The sequence below is a fragment of the Marmota flaviventris genome, chromosome 20 (genome assembly GCF_047511675.1).
Source record: "Marmota flaviventris isolate mMarFla1 chromosome 20, mMarFla1.hap1, whole genome shotgun sequence".
Classification (NCBI taxonomy): Eukaryota; Metazoa; Chordata; class Mammalia; order Rodentia; family Sciuridae; genus Marmota; species Marmota flaviventris.
Window position 1 is genome coordinate 17500776 of NC_092517.1, and position 15408 is coordinate 17516183.

General features: G+C 45.5%; 1 protein-coding gene across 6 annotated transcripts in view; it reads right to left on the bottom strand.

The window, feature by feature from the left end:
- Nr2c2 (nuclear receptor subfamily 2 group C member 2) overlaps window positions 1-15408 on the bottom strand; it is a 68944-nt gene that overhangs the window by 32615 nt on the left and 20921 nt on the right. The gene's annotated exons all lie outside the window — the stretch shown is intronic.

Below are 15408 nucleotides of genomic sequence, written 5' to 3' on the forward strand. Positions count from 1 at the left end.
TACAGACCAACATTCCTTATGAATATTAATGTAAAAAATCCTCAACAAAAGAAAGCAAACCAGGGCTGGGCTGGGCTCAGGGCTAGAGCGCTCACCTAGCATACGTGAGGCCCTGGGTTCCATCCTCAGCACCACAGAAAAATAAAGGTATTGTGTCCACCTATAACTAAAATATAAATAAGTTACATATAAAAAGCAAACCAAATCCAGTAGCATATGAAGGATAACATACCAGGATAAGTGGGGTTCTTCCAAAGAACGCGAAGCTAGTTCAACGTATGAAAATCAAACAGTTTAATACACTATATTAAACAATAAAGGACAAAAGCCACATATGATCATGTCAATTGACAGAAAAGGCATTATGACAAAATCCAGCAATAGAAAGACAGTTCTCATCTTGATAACAGGCATCCACCAAAAAACAAAGAAAAAAGAAAACTTTCCCCCTAAGATGGGGAAGACCACAGGAGGCCCATTTCCCCCACCTCCACCAGCCCTGTACTGCAGGGGCCAGAGGTCAAGCAGGGAGAGCGGGAGAGGGAGGGCAGGGCACGCGGGCATCTAGATTGGAAGGAAGAAGGAGACTATCTCTGTCTGCAGATTAAATGGCCTTATATACAGGAAACCTCACAGAATCAACAACCACCACCACCACCAACAAAAAACTCAGAACTGGCAAATGAGTTGCAAGGTCGCAGGGTACAAGACAGACATCCAGCTAACTGTCACATTAGTGATGAACGATCTGAGAGTGACATTAGGTAACAATCTCACTGACTAGAGAAGAATGAGACACTTAGGAATACACTGAACACGGCTAACTAAGATCTGTACTCTGAAAATTATAATCCATCATTGAAGGAAATCAGAGATCACTTAAATAAATGGAAAGAACTTTGTGCTCATGGATTAGATTAGACACTGTTAAGGTGGCCATACTCCCCAGACTGACTCTCAAATTTAGTGAAATCTCTACCAAAATTCTGGATGCTCTTTTATTTCTTTATTTTTTTGGTACCGGGAACTGAACCCAGAGCTCATGGATGCTAGGAAAGTGCTCCACCTTGGTGCCACGTCCCTGGCTCTTCTAATTTTTCCTTTTGAGACAGGTCTTGCTCACCTTCCCAGCTGGCCTTGAACTCTGCCTCAGCCTCCCGAGTAGCTGGGATCACACGTAAGGGCCACCAGGTTCACCCTCCACGTGTTTTGCATCAATTGATCAGCTGATCATAAAATTTATACAATTTCCAAATACAAGGAGCCCAGAATGGCCAAGATAGTTGTGGGCAGGTGGGGAGCAAAGCTAGAAGACTCCGACTTCATTTTAAAACTTATACAAAACCTACAGTAACCAAAACCACATGGGATCCAGAAATTCTGTTTGGGGGCATTTAATCCAAAGATTTGAAACCACTTGGTGGAAGGCACATCTGCACTTCCATGCTTAGTGTACCATTATCTATAAGAGCCAAGTTAGGATGCCATCAACAGTTCAAGAGATGAAGAAATTGTGGTGCATGAATACCACGTTGACACTATTCAGCCTTTTTTAATAAGTCTCACAATAAAAACTAAGCCCTTGAAATGATGAGCATGTTAATGATTCCACACTGGACTCATAGATCTATCACCTTGTACCCAACACAAACTTATCAATTGTCAATTTACAACTAAAAAAAAAAAAAAAACACACACACACACACACAAAACCCTAGTCTTTCCATGAAGACAAAGACGAATGGAAAAGAACACAGAACTCAGAATGTTTACACGTTCAAGTAATTTAGTGGCACTGGGGATTTAACCCAAGGGTGTGCCACATCCCCAGTCCTCTGTCATTCCCAGACAGGGTCTAGTTGCTGAGGCCGTCATCCTTGCGCTTTGCCTCTTGAGTTGCTGGGATCATAAGTGTGCGCCTGGCTCAAATGGTTCTTGATAAAGGTGCTAAGACAATTCATCATGTTAGCCACTAGGCAAGTACTTCTAACAACAACCACAGGAGTGTGTATGGCTGTGTGTGTGTGTGTGTGTGTGTGGTGGTGGGGGGGGGGGTCAGGGTCCTTTCAGTGTTAACATACCTTCTAAGCTTTGTTTTAGACGGGGCACTCCAGAACCAGGAACCAGCCAAGACCACTCAGGCATGCTGGCGCACCCTTTTTAGGTGATACAGTGTAAACTTTGCTCATTATGATACTAACTTCCCCCCACCCCCAGGAGGCGGTCTTTAGCCATTCTTAGAACATGTAATGTATGAGCATGACCTTGAACTGAGCATGCTCAGGACAATGTGCCACCCCCATGTGTGACATGTGATGACAAGTCTTTCCTATAGTGAACAGGTCTGAGACTTTCTAATAAAAGCCCCTTGCTAGTAGGGGCGGTGGCACATGCCTGTCATCCCAATGGCTCAGGAGGCTGAGGCAGGAGGATTGCGAGTTCAAAGCCAGCCTCAGCCACTTAGTGAGACTGTCTCTAATAAAATACAAAAGGGAGCTAGGTTAAGTGCCCCTGGGTTCAATCTTGGTACCACAACAAAAAACAGCAGCCCCTTGGCTTTCTTTGCTCAGGGAGGTGCTGCTTTGAGAGTTCTCTCTAGTGCCCTCCGTACTTTTTACCTCCTGGCTTTGTAATGTACTATGTTTGGTTACAAATGGGCAAAATAGTCTTTTTCAATCACTGCTGATGAGACAGCTAAATGCGGGAGGATGAACTTGGGACTCCTACCTTGAGACTCCTACAAAATATTAAAACATATCAAAGATCGAAATGTAAAAGTCAAACTACAAAACTCTCAAAAGAAAACAGGTATACATCTGTGAATTTGGATTAGGTGATGGTTTGGGGAGATGACACCAAAAGTATAACAACAACAACAAAAAATGTCAGATAAACTAAACTTCAAAATTAAGAACTTTTGTGTTTCAAAAGACACCATCAAAAAAATGAAAGGGTAACCCACAAAGTAGGAGTAGATTCTTGCAAACCATATATTTGATCCACACATCATACATTAAAAACTATTAACATTAGTAAGAAAAGACAGATTTAAAATGGGTAAAGGAGGAGACGGCAAAGGGGAGGGAAGAGAAGGGAGGAACAAGGGGTGTAAAAAAGACGTGGAATGAGGTGGACACCGCTCCCCTAGGACACATATGAAGACACAAATGGTGCGACTGTACTTTGTGCACACCAGAGACATGAAGAAATGTGCTGTGTGTGTGCTATGACTTGTCATGCATGCTGCTGTCATATAACAAATTAGAATAAAAATAAACTTTTAATAAGCCAAGATGTTAAAAATAACAAAATCCTCACACAGAAGGAGGCTGGCTGGTGCTCCAGCTGCAGTGAGTTGGGAATGATCAGATCAGTGGCTTCTTGTGGCTGTTCTTAAAGCCACTGGATTGACACTTCGAGACAGAAGAAAAAAAACTGGGTAAATGAGACATTTCTCAAAAAAGATAAATAAATGGCCAATAAGCAGAGGAAAATGTTCAATATCATTAGTTATTAGGGAAATTTACATCAAAGTGACAGCAAGATGCCACTTCACATCCACTACAATGGCTACAAGACAGACGGATGATAACAAGTGCCTACAACCTAAAGAGCCTGGGACCCTCACACATGCGCTGCTGGTAGTGAGAGATGAATCAGGGATATAAGAACACCCGTCTCAAAAAATGCTGATAAACCGTTGGATGCAGAACGAATAACTTGTAATATCACACTTAAAGCACAAGCAGCATAAAGAAAATAGATAAAATACATGAAAAATCGTCAACATTAACAACTTCTGTACTTCAAGGACAATATCAAGAATGTGAAAAGAAAATCTACCAGATGGGAAAAAATAATTTGTATGTATTTGATAAGGGGTTTGTATCCAGAATATGTGAAGAACCCCTGTAACTTAAGGCCCCCACCATCAAACAGGATCAAAGGATCAACCAGACATTTCTTCACAGAAGATCTACAAATGGCCCATAAGTAAGGAAAGATGACGTCACTGGGAATACAATCAAAAACCAGGCGAGCGCCCACCAGGACACGGTGACTTGAAAGGCCAGCAAGAGCAAGTGCTGTCAGGAGGAAAGGGAACCTCACACACAGCTGTGGGAACCCGACGTCACAGTCCCTCTGAAAACCAATCTGGCAGTTCCTGGGAAGCTTACCATGGAGGTAGATCACTTATCCAGCAGTGCCACTTTTCAAAGAATAAAAACATGTCCACAGAAAAATGAGCTCACGAGGTTCCTAACAGCATTGTTCCTAATTAATAGCTCCAAATGAGAACTCGATACTCATCAACTAACGAGCAAAATGGCACACGCCCACAGGGCACACTATTTAGCAGTTATCAGGAGTGAAGTGCTGGCACAGGCTAGGACCAGCCGAGCCCCGAGGCACATGCTAAGCAAAAGACCCAGGCACAAGACAGCAGGCCGGGCGGTTCCATTTACCTGAATGTCCAGAAGACAGACCCCTAAACACACACAGTCAGTTAGTGGTCCTGTACGGCTGGGGTGGGGATAACAGGGGGCTGGGGTTTCTTTTTGGAGAAATGAAAATGTTCTGGAATTAGACAGTGACAGTGGTGACAGGTGCATAACCTTGTGGATCTGTGAAAGCCACGAATTGGACACTTTAAATAGGTGAATTAATTGCAGGTCATGTGAATGGCATCTGAGTAAGGCTGTGAACTTTTTTTAAACAATGAACAAAAAAACCTCGTTGAAGCCACAGTACAAGGGACTGGGACAGTGGTCACCTCTAAGGAGGAGCCTGAGAGCTCCTGGACTTTTGGGAAATTCTACTCCTAACCCGGTGGTGGTTCCGTGGAAATGGTCTCTGGGAAGTTCACCGAGTTACACATTGGTAAACTTTAAACGTACATGCAAATTGATCTTTAACGTAACAACTGTACTCAAAAAGTGTTTTGCTGAGACCACAAGAGCTTGCCAAGTCAACAAGCCACAGTGACCACAGTCCAAGCTTTACTTGAGGAGCATGCACTTTGTCACCCTGGAGCTGTGTGCTAGATGCATAGAGCCACGGGCAGTGACCCTGCCTTCAAGCCTCCGTGGAGAAGGCTGGAGGGCTACAGGGCAGCGCAGGTGGGGCCCGAGGGCACTGGCCCAGCGAGAGCTTGGCGACCTGCCTGAGCGACAGAGAGGGCAACCCCTGAATTCTGGCCTCCTTACTGCCTAGGGGTGCTTGCACATTCTACGATTCCTTTTATATGAGAAGCCAAAAAGATGGCCCGAGAGAAGGCCGGGGTCACAGTGACCATGGGCTCAGCAATAAATTCTGACCCAGAGAATAGCCTGAAACATCCCTGTGATTCTGCGTCGGAATGCTTAATTCGGGAAGTGACAGGGTGAGAGGGAAATGTCTGAGACCCCCCACTCCCGAGTGGCAGTTTAGGCTCGGTCCTTCCCACAGCGAGGCTCTGATGGGACACCTCGACAAAGCCCCACAGTGGTGTGAACTCAGTCCAGCACTGCGACCAGCCAGCCAGGCGGGCAACCTCCTCTCCCCGAGAAGCAGGACTGTGATAAAGGGGCCACCTGGTAGCAGGACACCAAGACACTGGAGGCCTTCCACTCGCTGAGAATCTTTCCCACCTGCCACTCTGCTGGCAGTCAAGATGGGGCCTTCGCTTCAGCCCACTTTCTGCCCCTGCGACAGCTCAAGGTGCCGAGGACAGAGTCACTCAGTTTATGTGGATGTGTGAGTGCCTGCCTGGCGACACCCAGGTGTGTGCCAGGCCCTGGTGAAGACATTTGCACTTTCAACAAGAAACTTCGAGTGCCAAGGATTCTGTCAACACCACAGGCACGCGGTGGGACAGTGGGTTGGCTGTGGGCCTTCAGGGCACGGTGTCCAGCTCAGGAGGAAAGGGAGAACCCACCTGCTCATCTCACTTCCTTTGCCCAGTGAAGAAGGCTCCCCCACACGCCTGCTGTCCCAGAGTGGACCACGGCCTGGTCCCCTTGCCAGCCCTTCCTGGCCTCCCAGGGGATGACGCCTTCCCCTGGGCTCCACAGCCTGCGTCTCCGCTGTCTCCCAGGAAGGCTTCCTGTCCATGGCTCCTCAGAGGGGCAGGCTGAGCCCTCCTTCTGTTCCAGGCCCTCGGTGAACCTTAGGGAAGCAGCAGGGAGCCTCAGACCCTGGGCCTCCACTCGCAGCTCTGCCCATCAGCCACCCGTAGGTGTGGCTCACCCAAGCAGGCGGGGAAGCCGGGCAGGTTTCTCCCCAGTGGGAAGCCCCGTGTCACTCTGGGTCAGCAGCTTCTCTATCCTGTCCCAGCTTTAACCCACCTTGGGGGTGTTTTGTTTGTTTTTATTTTTTAAGAAATAAATATTAGGAAACCATTCTGGGTTCCCGGGCAGTCATTTGCTGAAAGACATGCATCCATGTTGACGAAGGGGCTCGACACAGTCGATGGTGCAGACCTTACGATTTCTCGGTCTCCAGTGTATTCTGGGGTGTGCTGGCCACGTCCCCCCAGTCACCATCAGGGCGGCGGAGCTCACACCAGTGGACACCCAGCGCACAGACCCACATCTTACAGCCACAGTGGAGACCCTCCAACTCCCCCTTAACACTTCCCTGGAAACGAGGTAAATGCCTGAGGGGGTAAGCATTTGGGACAGCGGCCACCTCCAGGGACACATGGGACACATCCTCCTTTCTTTATTTCCAAAAGACCATTAAACAGCAAGGGTGCGGAGGGGTCATCGGGCAAAGAGTCCACCGGCTCTGCGTTGCAAGCTGCACCACAGACAGGGACGGATGTTGGCTGCTGGGCTTCAGAGAGCTTCCCCTCAGCCCACAGCACTCAGAGCTTGGGAGGCCGCCTGTGAGCCTGCGCCCAAGGATTACTTCTCTGGATGACCCCTAAATCCTGCTCTTCTTTACGGTAAGTCAGTGAAGGAATGAAACTAAACATTATAAATGGCCATCACTTATACCAGACTCGATTTTCCAGCTTTGTTATTTTCTAGCTGTTCATTTGGTTTTCATATTTATTTTTTAGTTTTAGGTGGACACAATATGTTTACGTTATTTGTATGTGGTGCTGAGAATCGAACCCAGTGCCTCACGCATGCTAGGCGAGCGCGCTACCACTTGAGCCCCAGCCCCCCGTTTGGTTTTAAAAAAGGGAAAACTGTACCCCTCAATTTCTTGGCATAAAAACAAAGATCCAAAGTCAACAACTACTTCCCATCATTACGTAACAACAACGGTTAGGAGCAGCACAGTTCCGAGTGCTTTGGTCACAGGTAGATTAACCTGTCAAAAGAAACGACAAGCAGACAGCTCCCGCCCCACCTGATTTCGCCAGTGTACCCTAACGCCACCTGGCCAGGAGCTTAACCCAGCAGCACACATCACACTGAATTCCTTCTAATACACAATGGTGTCAGAATCCTCTGCTGTTCTACCAGCTGCTTTAGAACACGTGCCTACTGAAATGCACCCTGTGACACAGAGGCTCACCCAGAAGCAGGAAGGGGATAGCCGGCAGATCTGCAGTCCTGTTGTCACACTTACCATGCCAACGGCTCCTGCAGCTTTATTTACATTTTCCCTCAGCAGCCTCCAGGCCAAACAAGGCCCAACAAGGGAATTCACAGGCCTGAGCTTCCCAACCCCGCCAGTGCAGATTCCAGACGGGGCTGTTCAAAGATGCCCTCTCTGTGACCCCGCTCTGCTGAAGGTCAAGTACACTATCACTCCCTGTAACCAAGGAAGCAAAATCGACATGCTCCTGCTGTGTCACCAGCTGCTGAAGCAGCCTGTCTTATTAACAACAGGATTAACTGCTTCTGGAAAAGACGCGCACCCTGCTTTACGAAGTTCTCCCTTCACCCAGATTGCTGCCTTTGCTCAATTCTCTCCTGCAGCCTCCTTCCGCTTAGAGATCACCTTCCCTAAGGGCTCACAGAACATCACCATGGGGTCCAGTCGGTCAGAGCAGGTTTAAAACTGTAAGGAGGGAAGATCTGGAGAACCAGATGATCTGCACATAACACCTGCAACCTCACACGAGGCCGGCTGATGTTTTTACGAATCCAGGGTCTCTGAAGGTTCCTCTTTCAGCCAAAGGGAAGACAACAACCTAAACACAAGAACAGGGCCAAGGCTAGGGCTCAGCGGTGGAGCACTCACCTAGCACGTGCGAGGCCCTGGGTTCAATCCTCAGCACCACATAAAGATAAATTAATGAAATAAAGGCAGACAGGCACGCACACACACGAATACCCACAAGAGTGACAGAACTGAGCTAATCTCCTACATCCAGTTGGTGGAAACCAAGAGAACTGCAGGCCCAAAGAGGCTTGAGTCTCAGTCTCAGGCCCCCAAGGTCACTGAAGAAAGGGACCTCCTGAAGTCACAGTGAGGGTACAGGTGGGGCTGCAAGTGACCCAGATTCTGAGGCTTTCAGACAAGAACACCTGTCACTAAGCCAGCCTGGGCAGTCTCCTGTTGGACACGGGTTAATATGCAGCAAACGATGCATGAGAAGATGGTGTCACCACAGAACAGACTGCACAGAAGCCCAGGGAAGGAGCCGGAGGAAAGAGGTTGTGAATACGCTTCCACAGGGTTGCAGCAGGAGGCTGAGAAAGAGGATGTATTAAAAACAAGTTCACGCTGAGATTCACCACAAATTTCAACTCGGACACCAGTATGCACACTAACTTAAAGCAATGCAGTTCAACAAATATGGCACCCACTTTCCAGATTGAACCACACACCCAGGAATCTCAATCCAAAAGGGAAAGACATGACTCGGTTTTTTGAGCAGGTAAAATAGGAGTCGTTCCATCTCCACAGCTATTTGAAGTCTTTTTTTTTTTTTTTTTGGGGGGGGGGTTTACTGGGGATTGACCCCCAAGGCCCATATCCACTTAGGTACCTCCCCAGGCCTTTTTATTTATTATTATTTTAAAATATTTTTTAGGTGTACATGGACATAATATCTATATTTTATTTATTTATTTTTCTGTGGTGCTGAGGATCGAACCCAGTGCCTCACTCATGCTAGGCAAGTGCTCTACCACTGCACCACAACCCCAGCCCCTTATGTTTTATTTTGAGACAAGGTCTTGCTAAGTTGCTTAGAGCCTCACTAAATTGTTGAGGCTGGTCTTGACGTTGATCTTCCTGCCTCAGCCTCCCAAGCCACTGGGATCACAGGCGTGTGCCACCACACCTGGCTAGCTATTTGCAATGCTAAGAAACCTAACATTGCATTCACTAAGTTTGCTCAATTAAAGATGCATAGTTTTTTCTTTCTTAGATGGGTTAAAAGAGGAGTTTATCTAAAGCCGATTTTTGGTTTTAGCAGAAAAAATGGTTTCATTTTTATTGATTCACTATTTCCTACACCAATAAAAGACTACAACTTTAAAGACTTTTTAAAGTATGAACCACTAAAGGTGAACCTCAATGCCGGGAGATTTCAAGGAAGAAGGTGCTTGTTTTCTGCCGCAGATCGTGGCTTCACTGTGTCACCACATCAGGGGGACTCTCTGAACCTGTGCTTCTGTGTAAGGTACGGCTCTTCTGCAGGACAGCAGGCTTCCTCACGGCCTCCTTTGGACAATTCCTGTTTTTCTCTTACATTACATACAAGTCTCCTCCTTATTCCAACAGTACTTCTACTCCAGTCCCACTGTGTGCGTTTCCCCTACAGAAGAGCTTTATCTCCCTACCACCCTTCAACCATCACTCCTCCACAGCATCCTCTATGGCCCCTAGGGCTACGCACTGACATGAACCACCATTTCACAACAAACTGCTTTCCTTTTGTTTCCCAAATGTAGCTAATATATTGATTTTTGAAGTTATTTCTGTACAAGTGGCTACATTTTCTATGAATATCATTTTGGTACAGTAAAAGGTCATCTTAAAATATACTAATAAAAAGAGGGCTCTAGGTCAGAAGGAATTGAAAACCCCTAGAACAAGGGACCACACTGCATGCTCAATGAATGGATCAGCACCTGGGCTCATTTAATTAGAGTCCAGCTATCAGTGTGAGGCCCGGTGTTTAAAATAAGAAAAAACTGTTAACAACTGTTCACACACACTCCCAACTTGGAAAATACAATTTGACTGGGCTTTCAACTCAGCTTCTTCCTGTGTGTAGAAATACTCCCACATGTGAGCCCAAGGAGAGAAGCACAAAGATGATCCTTGCAGTACGACAACTTAAACACACACCTACAGTGGAGTGGCCAAATAGAAACCCGATCTTTGGTAATGCTATATAATTAATAGGAAACAGAATTATGTATGTATCTCTATATTTGAGCCACAGTTAAAATATTAACTTCATCAAGGGATCATATTGATCAGAATCTCACATCCAGTGTGATTCCATTTACTTCCAACTTAAAAACGTACGCATCCCTGGGGCTGAGTATGGAGCTCAGTGGTACAGAGCTGGCCCAGCGTGCAGGAGGCCCAGCACTGCAGAAAGCAAAAACAAAATTCCCACAACAACTAAGAACTATATATTTCTATAGTTAAATATGTCTGAAGGCACTCAGGAAAAAAGTCTGGAGGTAACACACCCAACTAAAAACCAAGAAATTTCAAAAACTTGGTGTCATTCAGGCCAGTCTACTGATTACATGGTGATTAAGTTAAAAAGTTGATTAAAGATGAAGTGAAACCTAGAATTAGCTATAAACGCCTACAGAAAACATAGGAGAAAATCTTTGTGAACTAAGATTAGTTAACAATGTTTAGATAGATAGGATATAAAAAACCCAAATAATAAAAATGAAAAAAATACATTAAACTTCATCAAAATAAAATCTGTTCAAGAGACATATCAAGAGAATCAAAAGATGTCATAGATTGCAAATATTTTCTTCCAATATATCTGAATAAATAACATGCATGCAGAATATATTTTAAAAACCCCAAATTTAATAAGAAAACAAAGACCTCAATTTAAATAAATAGGCAAAAGATTTGAAGAGATATTTCAAAGAGGATATATGGCAAATAGGCACAAGAAAAGATGCTCAACATTAGTCATAAAAGAAATGCAAATTTAAAACCACAAACTAGTGCACATCTAAGATTAAAGATACCGATTACACCAAGTATTGGCAAAGACACAGAGCAACCAGAACTCTGTGGCACAGCTGGGGGGAATATGAACTTGTATAAGTTTTTTGGAGAACAATTTGTGAATTCATTAAAACAGGAAAAAAACAAAAACAAAACAAAACAGTGGTTGCCTGGGGATGGATGTAGCTAGAGTGGTACTTGGAAGACAATATATAATCTAGTATTTGCATTAGAAAAGAAGAAACAAGTCAACAAGGTAGGAATCCATCCTAAGATAAAAAAAAAAAAAAAAAAAGCAAAAGAAAATAGAATAGGGACAGAAATTAATCAAAGACAAAACAATTTATAAAAGTCATAAAGGAAAAATGACAGTATTAGGGATGAAGGGGCTATAACTAGAGATGCTTCAAATCTTAAAAATATAAAATAAGCATATTCTGAACAACCGTATGACGATAAATTTTCAAATTTAAGACCAAATGGACAATTTCTTAGGTGGAATCATAAAAATTTTTCTAGGTACTAATATTTTACTGGCAAGTTCTACAAGCATCCCAGGAACACCAATTCCAACTTCATGTAAATTATTAGGGCACAGAAAATGAAGGAATCTTCTTTCACTCCATTTTAGAAGATGTGAAAAACTCAAGAAAAATTATAAGTTACAATTAAGAATAAGAGAAAGTCTTTAATCTGATAAAAAGTCAATAAAAGCTCACAGAGCTGCTAAAAGCCTTCTTTTACAATGACGAAGGGCGAGGCAAGGATGCCTACTATCGCCACTTCCATTTGACATTGTACTAGACTATCCAAACCAGAATAGTAAAGAAAAAGCAAAGAAAAATGTAAAACTACCATTAAATCAGAGGCCATCAAAACCCAAGTGAGTTTAGAATTAACAGAATTAATAAGAACAAACTGCTCAAGTTTAAAAATAAAATAAAAAACCACTTGCATTTCTATATGCCAGCAAGAACTGGACATTAAAATTTTAATCTGATATTTATAAACAGCATCATAAAACAAAGTATTAGGAAACGCTAGATCTTTTTGGGAAAAAAAAATTTGCCATGATAGATTCTAAACTCCAACATCAATATCATAAAAATGTAATTTTCTTCAAATTGATTAAGTATTTGCAAATCTCAATTTTGGAAGCCAACAGGCGTTGTTTCTGTATGTATATAATGTAACAAATTAATTTAAAAATTCACATTTAAGTTGTAAGGACTGAGAAAATTCAAGACCCTCTTAAAGATGAATAATAAAGTTATGGATCCTTGACCCTTATAAATCCTCATCTTAGGCTAAAATGTCAATTCCAAGAGGTTCAAAATTCTAAATCTAGAAAGTTCAACTTTAAATCTTCCAGAAAACAATCTAAGAATCATGGCCATGTGGTAGGGAAGACCTCATAAATAAGAGATGGGCAACGCAACCCCCAAAGATAAGGGCTGATGAAGCATCATGAGGAGTGTGAACCCCTCAGTGACAGTTCCTCACCTGCCTGACTTGCACAAGGCTGACGGGTTAGCTCTACCACTGTTCCCAGGGGTGCTTCTCTACCCTAATAGAGTCCACGACCATACTGGACACCTGAGCACCCTGGGCTTGAACCCTAACACATACTTTGATTTTGAGGACCTGCTTAGCATGTGCAAGGCTCTGGGTAGGTCCATCCTCAGCCCTCGCACACACACAGCGACAGGCTTTAAGACTGAATGAGATCACACACTTACACAGCTCAGGGTGTCTGGCACACACGAGGGTTACCGTTACGATGGATGCTCTGCTGTCATGTTATCTCTAAATGTGTGACCTATGAAACTGTCACAGAAATGATGTCAGAGCACCAGTGGAAACCAAACTGATTCACAGTGACCGCTCCCAACTCTGCAAAGCTTTGTATCATTGGGTGACATCACAGGATTGGGGGGGAAGGCACAGCATTGTGTATGTTGCCTGCTCACATCAGGACCATCCCCCGCCACACGTCCCCCGTCCTCCGTCCCACTGCGCGCTTCCCCCAGTCTTTATACATTGCATACGTTTCTCTCAAGTCTCAGGCAGGAACTCGGCATCTTTAACCCTTCCTCATATTTTCTTCCATAAAACTATTTTCACTTTAAGACAAAATCCTGTACTTAAGTTTCATTATTAGGATTAATGTATCTTTGTAACTGTGCTATTTTTATTTTTATTAGGGTTATTATTTCTGCTAGTTCCCGGTCTGTGCCAAGTCCTATTTTTCTATAAGCTGTTATTTTTAGCGTACAGAACACAGGGTTTTCAGAAACACCCGCATTATGTAATGTCAGAGACGTCCACTTTCCAACTCTTAGAGAGCAGAAGAAATCTTACCAATGTAGTCCTGCAGGGGATGCAGTTTGATTCAATCAATACAGACCAGGGAGGGCAGGGACATCATACAGGATGGACACAGCCACCCAGCGAAATTCCACTGCAGGATTAAGGACATGCATCTGCTCACCCTAGGAAGGGAGCGCGGTGCTCAGGGCGAAGACCAGCCGCACGCACTGCACCCTGGAGGCTCCCGATCCAGCCCCCCAAAACAGGTCCCTCTTCTGATGAAGACTCTCCGATGGCTCCCAGCACATGGGAAACAACATACAAGTCCCTCACCGCAGCCTATAAGGCCAAGATGCTGTGGCCCGGCTTCTCCCCCTGACCCCGTCCCCTCTGCCCTGGGCTCCTGCCACACAGGCCTCACTGGGGCTGTCCTGTAGGGAGACATTCTATAGAATAGGAAGACACTCTCTGGAATATTCCAAGCGTCATCCCCTGCTTCCCTGCCTAGTATGCCCCCCACCTCTGTAGCCTCACCCCAGAAACTCACAAGAACCACTCCTACACCATTCAGGTCTCCATTTAAACGCCACCGTCTGAGATCCTCCTGGACAAACCCAGACATTAACTCCCATGGGTCTCTTCCCCAAAGGAGCATCCCGACACTGACATTTTAGTTGTGGTGAGATATTCACCGTCTATTTCTAATAGAATAGAAACTCGTGTTGCAAAGCCTTCATCCAGCATGCAGGAAGCACTCTAACAATTTCATGATAAATAAATGGGATATTTCTGGAGCCCCTTGAAGTCCATCAGTGAACAATGACAATTTCTTTACAAGGACAAGTACTTCCTGACCTCCCGTTAAATGCAGAGAACTGGTACATCTGCTACCCCCATTTCTTTACCAAATCACATTGCAGTATGAGTAAATGAACAATAATAAAAAATGCCCAAATGCACAAGGACAAAAAGAGCAGTCAGGAGATGAGGGGGGTCACAAATGCTAAGAAACGTGGGAGCCGGACAGCAGATGGCGGGTGGAAGCTGACCCGGCAGAAAGGACACAGCTGCAGAGGCGCACACCACCGAGGAGCTGGCCCACGCCCCCTCAGAGCCCTGAGAAGGCTCCATCTGGGACTCTGGGTCTCAGACAGCTGGGCTAAGAAGCAGGCCGAAAACCAGGGTCCAGTTTTCCGTGGTGAGGAGCAACCCCCGACCACCACACCGGGCCTCACTCCACTGCAGGAAACGGGAAGTCTGTGTGCAGACATGCTGAGCAACAGGCCCAAACCCAGAGACGACACATCTGCCCGGTGAAGGATCCAGCCCTGACCCCTCCCCTCTAAGAGGTATGGAAAGGTGATGCGTCACCAGCTGCCAGGGTGGCAACTAAAAGACCACACAAACACAGAAATGCTTTTTTCGGGGGTCAGGGACGGCTCAGGCAAGGGAAGAAAGGGAGGCAAGAGCCAAGAGAGACAGCACCCCCGAAACCCCTCTATAATTGGGGAGAAGACATCCTGTAGAATATTCCACCCAAATAAGGCAAGGGATAGGATTTTGAAAAGTGGAGTCTTGTGTGGGATGTCCTGTGGTCAGCAGACTGATTGACATCTTGGCTAGTCACACCCACTGCGTGGGTCACAGGCAGAGCGGGAGGAAGGCGCAGGGCAGTGCTCAGCCCATCAGCAGCAAGGCCCCCACACACAGCCTAGGGTGCCTCCGACAGTGACCTAAGGAAGGGTGACCCTCCACCCCGGCCCCACTCCTATGTCCTGTGCCACAGCTTTCAAACAGACTAGGACAGGACAGCGGCAACAAGGCCTACACCTCTCAGACACGAAACTGGAGAATTCTCGCCTGGAAAAACTTGAATATTCAACTCTAAGAAAGCAACCTACAGACAGCGGCAGGGGCGTGGCGCCCAGCCCTGAGAGTGAAAGACGAACAGGAGGGAACGAAGCCATCAGCTCAAGGGTCCAGACTCCAGCTCAT